The sequence below is a fragment of the Girardinichthys multiradiatus genome, chromosome 3 (genome assembly GCF_021462225.1).
Source record: "Girardinichthys multiradiatus isolate DD_20200921_A chromosome 3, DD_fGirMul_XY1, whole genome shotgun sequence".
Taxonomy (NCBI): Eukaryota; Metazoa; Chordata; class Actinopteri; order Cyprinodontiformes; family Goodeidae; genus Girardinichthys; species Girardinichthys multiradiatus.
The window spans coordinates 27,745,603-27,752,961 of record NC_061796.1 but is presented as its reverse complement, the minus strand read 5'-3'; positions in this window follow the sequence as shown (position 1 = coordinate 27,752,961).

Sequence of the window (7,359 nt, the reverse complement as noted above, 5' to 3'; positions counted from 1 at the left end):
CGTCATGACTACTTCAGGGAGAAAAAAGTACTACGCAACTTATAATATGATTTTTAAAAAAAAAGCAAAACTTTAAGCTTTTAAAGGATTAAAGTAAAGCATGACAACATTGGAAAGATATCTGCTCCTCCTTTTAGAGAACACAGAGAAAATAAAATAGATGAAATGATGGCTTTAAATGATACTCTTGCACACAAATTCGATGCTGCAAACCGCATTCATCTGTCAAAATAAATATGTTTTTCTTTGGAGTTTTTTATACACTTGGAGCTCAGGCATACACCTAGGTTATAAAACTACACTAAGAGCAACAATGTGCAAATTAGATTCAACGTTAATAATCCCAAATAGCTATACACCCACAGCTATCCAGTTCATACATTAAGCTCTAACATTTATCCTTCAAACTCCAAAAGCGAATAGTAGAGAAATTCTGTGTATTCATAAATATCAACAAGATCAATACTCTAGATGGCTTTGTTGTATTTACTCATGTTTAAAAACTGTTACAGAAACACCAATTTAAGAAGAGTACTGTCCTTTTTCAGCAGCCCTATACCCAAACAAATTAGGGATTTGGAAAGCAATTCAGTTCTTGCTCTAATTATGTTTAGTTACTATATGCTTAGTGCTTGATAAGTGCTTGTTCTTTTGTAGAAGAATAAAAGTTTGGATGTTGCAGATTTATTCAAACCATGACCAGGTAAACGTCATAACGTGATCGCCTCTCTTCACACGGATGCAGATTGTAAAAGAAATGTAAAAAGATACAGTAACTCTTTAAAAATCCTCCTGACAGTTTCAGTTTTATTGAGAACAGCAGTGTGTGTTCTCCTAAAATGATACAGCTTAACAGAAACCTATTCTCACAAAGAAACAACTCTTACGGGAACTCAGACTGTTATGTTCTTTGTTTTTTGGGGTTCCCGTCTCCAGGGGTCCTCTAATGCCCATCAGCAACATCATCCACCCCTCCGCTACTGTTTATGTTTAATCAATGAGTTTGTATTTCCATAGAGTATAAATGTGATTTGACAAAGAGGCCCTTTTCTCCATTGCCGGTCCTCTAAAATAGAAAAACAGAAGAACATAGCATCCAAGTAAGCTCTATGAAGACAGCAATAGTTAAAAAGCTTGAAGGATTTGGAACTGCGACAAACAAGCATGATGTGGACCCAAGTTTAGTAAGGAGGATGGTAAGGGAGGTAAAACTAGTCTGCAGAGCTGATGTCTGACCTTTCCAAGTTGTTTTTGTCAGAGTCTTGATATCAAAAACGTCTGAACTGTCGTGAGAAGAGCCACCAACATGCCCAAAAGATCGAACTCGGTTCCTGAACTTAAAAATAGTAAAACTCAGTAACAGATCATTAAAAAGGCATTCCATACCACAGAAAAAAAGATGTGGATGCAACATCTATCGAACATCTTTGTCAATGCAACTTCCTTTTCCTGCCTTCATTGGTGAGCTGGGACAGTAAAGTCATGACTCCCCCAGCAGAGAAAAACAAGAAACAGGCAGAAAGTAAACGGGAGTGATGTAGAAAACTTGCTCCGGTACAAAACTGAAGCTGCAAATAAAGAAGTGACTCAAAGATATAAGAAGCTTGACAGGAAAGGAATATTCCTGCTTGATGACGTTATAAAGAAAACTGCCAGTAAACGGAAAAAAAACGGAAAACTTTGACGTTCCCAGGAATCTTGCCTGACTCGAACACAAATGAATGCTTTGGAGGTCAACAACTGCACAACACAACTGAGAAATGTCTCTGAGGAGCAGCTCTCAGGACATTGATGCAACACCATCTAGTTGGAGCTTGAGTTTGGTGGAGATATAACATAATGGAAAATTTGAATTATAACTAAATACTAGCTTCACTCAGAGCTCTAAAGTCCAAACAATACTTGTCTGGGTCAGCTGCAGAAGCCAAAAACACTCCATTGTTGTTTTTTTCTTTCTTATCTGTTGTTGCAGAGCTGTTGTAGTTCATCACAGGTTTAATAAGCATCACGCAAGGCAGGAGGACAGATCACACTTTGTCATGTCATTGAATAGTTCCCTCTTTAAATGTAAGCCTCAACTTTTTTCTCATTGACTGAGTTTTAAATGTTAGGGAGGAAATATTAACCAGTATTTTAACCAACTATACAAAAAAAAAAAAAAAGCTAAAATCTAAGACTATATTTGCTGAGAGTGTATAAAAAAGTAATGTTATATATTGGTAAATTGGGAATTTTGTCAAGCTAAACTAATAATTCACAGGATATGATCTGGACTTTGTTTGCCAATCAGTGTCAGGAGACTCTTTGTACATGGACTCAAATACTGGATTTACTTTTTTATTTCTTCACTGAGGGAAATACCTTCTTCTGCCACTTACCTGAAATGTTTCAGACAAACTGCTATTCTTTAAACCCGTAGAACTATTTTTATTCCAGTCTGAAATGATCATGCAACAAACAGCTTCATTCATCCACCCATCCGCTGTGTGCACTCACTTGTCCTTGCAGGGTCGCAGGGGGGTTGCTCCCCATTTCCAGTGGCTTTGAAAACAGGCAGGGTACACCCATCAGAGGGCAACATAGAGACACACAGTGCAAACAACCATGTGCGCACACACTCCTTAGGGCAATTTAGAGAGACCACTTTAAAGTGCGATCCATACATTTTTAATATGGTTGAGGTCAGGGCTGTGGGAAGGTCATTCAGGAAGCTTAAAGTAAGCCATCCAAAAACCAGTTTAGATGTGTGGCTGGGATTATTGTCCTGTTGTGTCGAAGTTTCCGACTTAAACAGTCACCCTCAGATGACAGCAAAATGGTTAGATGTTAAAGAACAACCAATGAACTACCAAGGCTGGAAGAAAAGCACCAGTGTCACAGGTGTCCACAGGGAAGCAAGTTTAACATCAAAATGGATTTAAAGGGATTGCTGATCAAGTAAGAAGCGCCTGCTCCAAAACTGTCACCTGCAAGCTAGACTGGCATTTTTTAAAGTCCACATGGACAAGAAAAATGGCATCTGGAGAAACTATTACAGACAAATATTGAGCAAAATGGGAGTTTAAAGATAAGAATTTGCTTTAAAGAGGCAATGTTAGGCTTTCAAACCTAAGAACACTGTACCAACCTTATAACATGGTGGTAGCAGTATCATGGTGTGGGTCTATTCCTAGGTCAGTGTGTTACCAGATTTTCAACAGGAAAATGATGCCAAACAAATAAAAACAGGAATGGATTGAACAGGATGACACAAAGAGTCTGGAAAGCCTTGATCTCAGACCTCAACCCTGTTGAACATTTATAGACAATGCTTAAATTGGCTATGTGTGGAGAAACCAAACTATTTAAACAAACTCTACCAGTTCTACGAAGCGTGTGGTTTTTCTGCAACTTGCTAAGGGTCATTTTATCCAAATATTAGTTGGGGTGCATGCCAGAGTACAGTAGATAACACTTTGCTGTCACAACCTCTGTTGGACAATGCACTTCAGGAATGTGTTGTCAAGCTTAATTAGCATGAAAAATGCTTCATATGAAATTTCTTCAAAACTGCTAGATTTTTCTGTGAAACAAGATCTGATTTTGCTATATGAAATCTTTATTTTATCTTGATCCAACCCAGCTGCGTAATATCAGGAAAATCTCTTTAAATATTGTGCTCTTATTCTTCAACAAGAAACATTTTCATCAGATAAGGAATTTGTTTACTGATGTTTGAAAATAGCTAAATGTCGGCACCCTCCAGCTTCTGCTGAGGTTATATAAGTGTTTACATCCTGTTTGGCACATTAGCTCACAGAACAGTCTCGTTTAGACTGTTTGTAGAGTTTATCATTGCATCTGTTCATTGAAAATGAACAAAGTCAATGTACCTTTACAACCCATGGTGCCATTGTGTGACTGATGTTAAAAAGAGGGACCAAAAAAAGGCTTTCATTGTCCCGCTTATCAGGAGCTGAACCTTAAAACCTTTATTCTGAGTTGATTTCTTGGCATTAAGTCACACCTTCGGTGTTTACCATGAGACCAGATCCAGCTTTCACTACGCTGCAGTAACCAAACCTGCACAACATCAACATATTCTGTGTACAACCTCTTTGTGAGACTATAAAATAGACTGGTACATACTTTCCATGGGCAGGACTGGGTTTCCATATTGCAGATTTTCAGAAACTGTTGAACCTTAGGGCTTATTGGCTAAGAGCAGGGTGTGTGTCTAGTTTTGAAATTGTTGAGGGTTTGCTCTTTGTTTCAAAGTGTTTTTACCCGCCTCCAGGGCTTACACATAAAGAAACACGACTCTTTCAGGCCTGGACAACATAGAGCGACGTGTTACCACTTGTCCTGTAAGAAACTCCTTCAGTTGAGGAGTGGAGATCAACTCTGTCATCATTCTAACACGTCTATAAATACCGATTCTTGTGATCCACATGTAGGCTGAGGTAATGACAACACCAGAACAAGGTGAAGCAATGTTTGGGAGGAAAAACTAACAAATCGTAACAGTCACAGGTTTACTTTAGTCCTTCTTATATAACTGAGGAATTTTCTAAGTTGACAGAAACATGCAGAACCAGTCCTACCCTGAGTGGACAACAAAGCCCGGGTGATGAAAAACAAGTGAAAATTATGGAAAAACACTTTCTTTCCTGTCAGACTCACCTTTCGTGAAAGACCAGATGACATTAGTTAAAGCATTTGTCACCATTAGTCTTAAGAAAATGTCATCACCATGGCCTATTGACCCATGGAAACACAATTTCCATTCCCACATTGCATGTTTTCATGTCAGGCTTGACTTACTTTGTATCATTAAACATTTGAAAGTAACTTTTAAAGTGTTTATTCTCATAACTGTCTAGTGTTTTACTTAAGATATTAAGGTTTATCATATAGCAGTGATTCCGACCTTTCAGTATCCAGCTGAGGTTTCCTGCATAAACATCCAGCTACCCATCACACCACTGTTAACATGACAGGATGTTGTGATGTCACAAACATTCATTTTTCACATATAATATGAGACCAATAAAAATCTTTGTCAATTAAGAAATGTGGGCTTAATGAAAAGTTTGTTTAATACCTCCTTAAAGGTTGTTGTTTTCAAAAGTTACTTCTAATCTGACAAACGAGCCTTGTTGGAACGCTTATTCTAATTTATTGAATATGATTTTATTTGAAAAAATATGGGAGAAGAAAACTGACAAGACACGATGAAAACTGGTCAGTGATGCTGCCAAGTGACTGACAGCAACACTGTAGGAGCTGCAGGAATTCCTGTTAAATACAGATTGTGTTCTTCCTCTGTTAACAATCTCCTGTATTCATAGGAGATGTTTGGACTAGGGTTGCAAGACAGAAGTCTTTTCTTCCTAAGAAAACATTCAAGTTTAAGTAAAATCACCTAAAACCTTGTTGGAGAATGTGTCTGGCGTCTAATCTCTGGATCAGTGTGTCTGAAAATGGTCGGATGCACACTCCTGACTCTTTTGTTTGCGGGACACATCCCAACACGCAGGTCCGACCTTTGGGTGTGTTGTGGTTTTGAGGATATTGTGCATGTGGAGGAGTCTCATTCCAAATGATAATTCAACCATAAAAAAACACCACCCACGGTGACTTAAAATATAACCACATTCGTGCCTGGTGATTCATTAGTTCGAAAAGTTTACTAATTAAAGCCTCAACTAACCAGATAGACGTATTGTTTTTATTTCAGCGCTCATCTCTGTGTTTGTTTGAGTCTCTATCCTGTGTTAAATTTACTCTATTCATATTTTGTCTGCCACTCTGAGCTGTTGTTTGTTCTTCAGCTGCCAATAATACTTTCAGTCTGTTTGTGCTGCGACCTCCGTCAGTCAGCTGCATGCCGCCAGAGGAATGATCTGTTTGTTACTTTGCACTGTCTTCTAGTTCCTGTAAAGTGACCTCAGTCAGCACTGAAAATGTGCTGATCCGACTGTACAACTGGCCCTAAATCACAAGAAAGTAGTACATTTATATGTTTCATTTATGAGACATTTTGCATTACTGTAAAAAGTTTCAAAAGAATAACACACAATACAGTGCGATGATAGAGTGTTTGTCCCTTCTTCTTTGCAGAGTAGTCTTAATTCAGCTACACTGATGGGGTATCAAGTCTTGGGGAGTATCAAGTTGCTTTTTGGGAAATGTGAAACAGGTTATGAGTTCAGCAGTGGTTTTGGCAGTGGACATATTTCATGGAGGCTATTTGTTTCCGGGTGGCTTGTCCTCTTCGGGTTGGAGGGGAGTTCCTGTCTCAAGTGGAGGAGTTCAAGTATCTCGGGGTCTTGTTCACGAGTGGGGGAAGAATGGAGCGGGAGATCGACAGACGGATCGGTGAGGCTGCCACAGTAATGGGGGCGCTGTGCCGGTCCGTTGTGATGAAGGGAGAGCTGAGCCGAAAAGCGAAGCTCTCGATTTACCGGTCGGTCTACGTTCCTACCCTCACCTATGGCCATGAACTTTGGGTCATGACCGAAAGAACTAGATCACAGATACAAGCGGCTGAAATGAGCTTCCTCCGTAGGGTGGCCGGGCACTCCCTTAGAGATAGGGTGAGGAGCTCGGTCATCCGGGAGGGGCTTGGAGTAGAGCCGCTGATCCTCGAAATCAAGAGGAGCCAGTTGAGGTGGCTCGGTGATCTATATCGGATGCCTCCTGGATGCCTCCCTCAGGAGGTGTTTCAGGCACGTCCCACCAGGAGGAGGCCCAGGAAAAGCCCAGGACACGCTGGAGGGACTATGTCTCTCGACAGCCCTGGGAACGCCTTGGGCTCTCCCCGGAGGAGCTGGAGGAGGTGTCTGAGGAGAGGGAAGTCTGGGTGTCTCAACTGAGTCTGCTGCCCCCATGACCCGGTCCTGGATGAAGTGGAAGACGGCTAGTATTTGTTTCGGGTCTTATTGTTATTGTTTAATAATAAGCACTGACCTTAACTGAGGCAAGTAAGGCTTCCAGTACAGATGTTTTTCTAGGTTCTTTCGGGACCTCCTGGATGAATCGTCAACAAGCTCTTGGAGTAATTTTGGTTGGTTGGTTGGTCACTCTGTGTAAGATACACCACCTGTTTTATCCATTTGTGGAAAATAGATCTCACTGTGGTTCATTGGAGTCCCAAAGCCTTGGAAATGGCCTTGTCACCCTTGCAGAAAATGTATGCCCAATTCGCACAGCAGGGGTGTATCATCCGATTCTTTTATTATATTTTTGGAGGATTTGTAAATTAAAAAGGAAGAACAGAAGGAAAACATCATCCAAACATTATCCAAGGACTTATCTAGAGGTTGGTTTTAAAAACTATAGTCACTGAACCAGCGTTCCTGGTCCGGGTCCCACTGG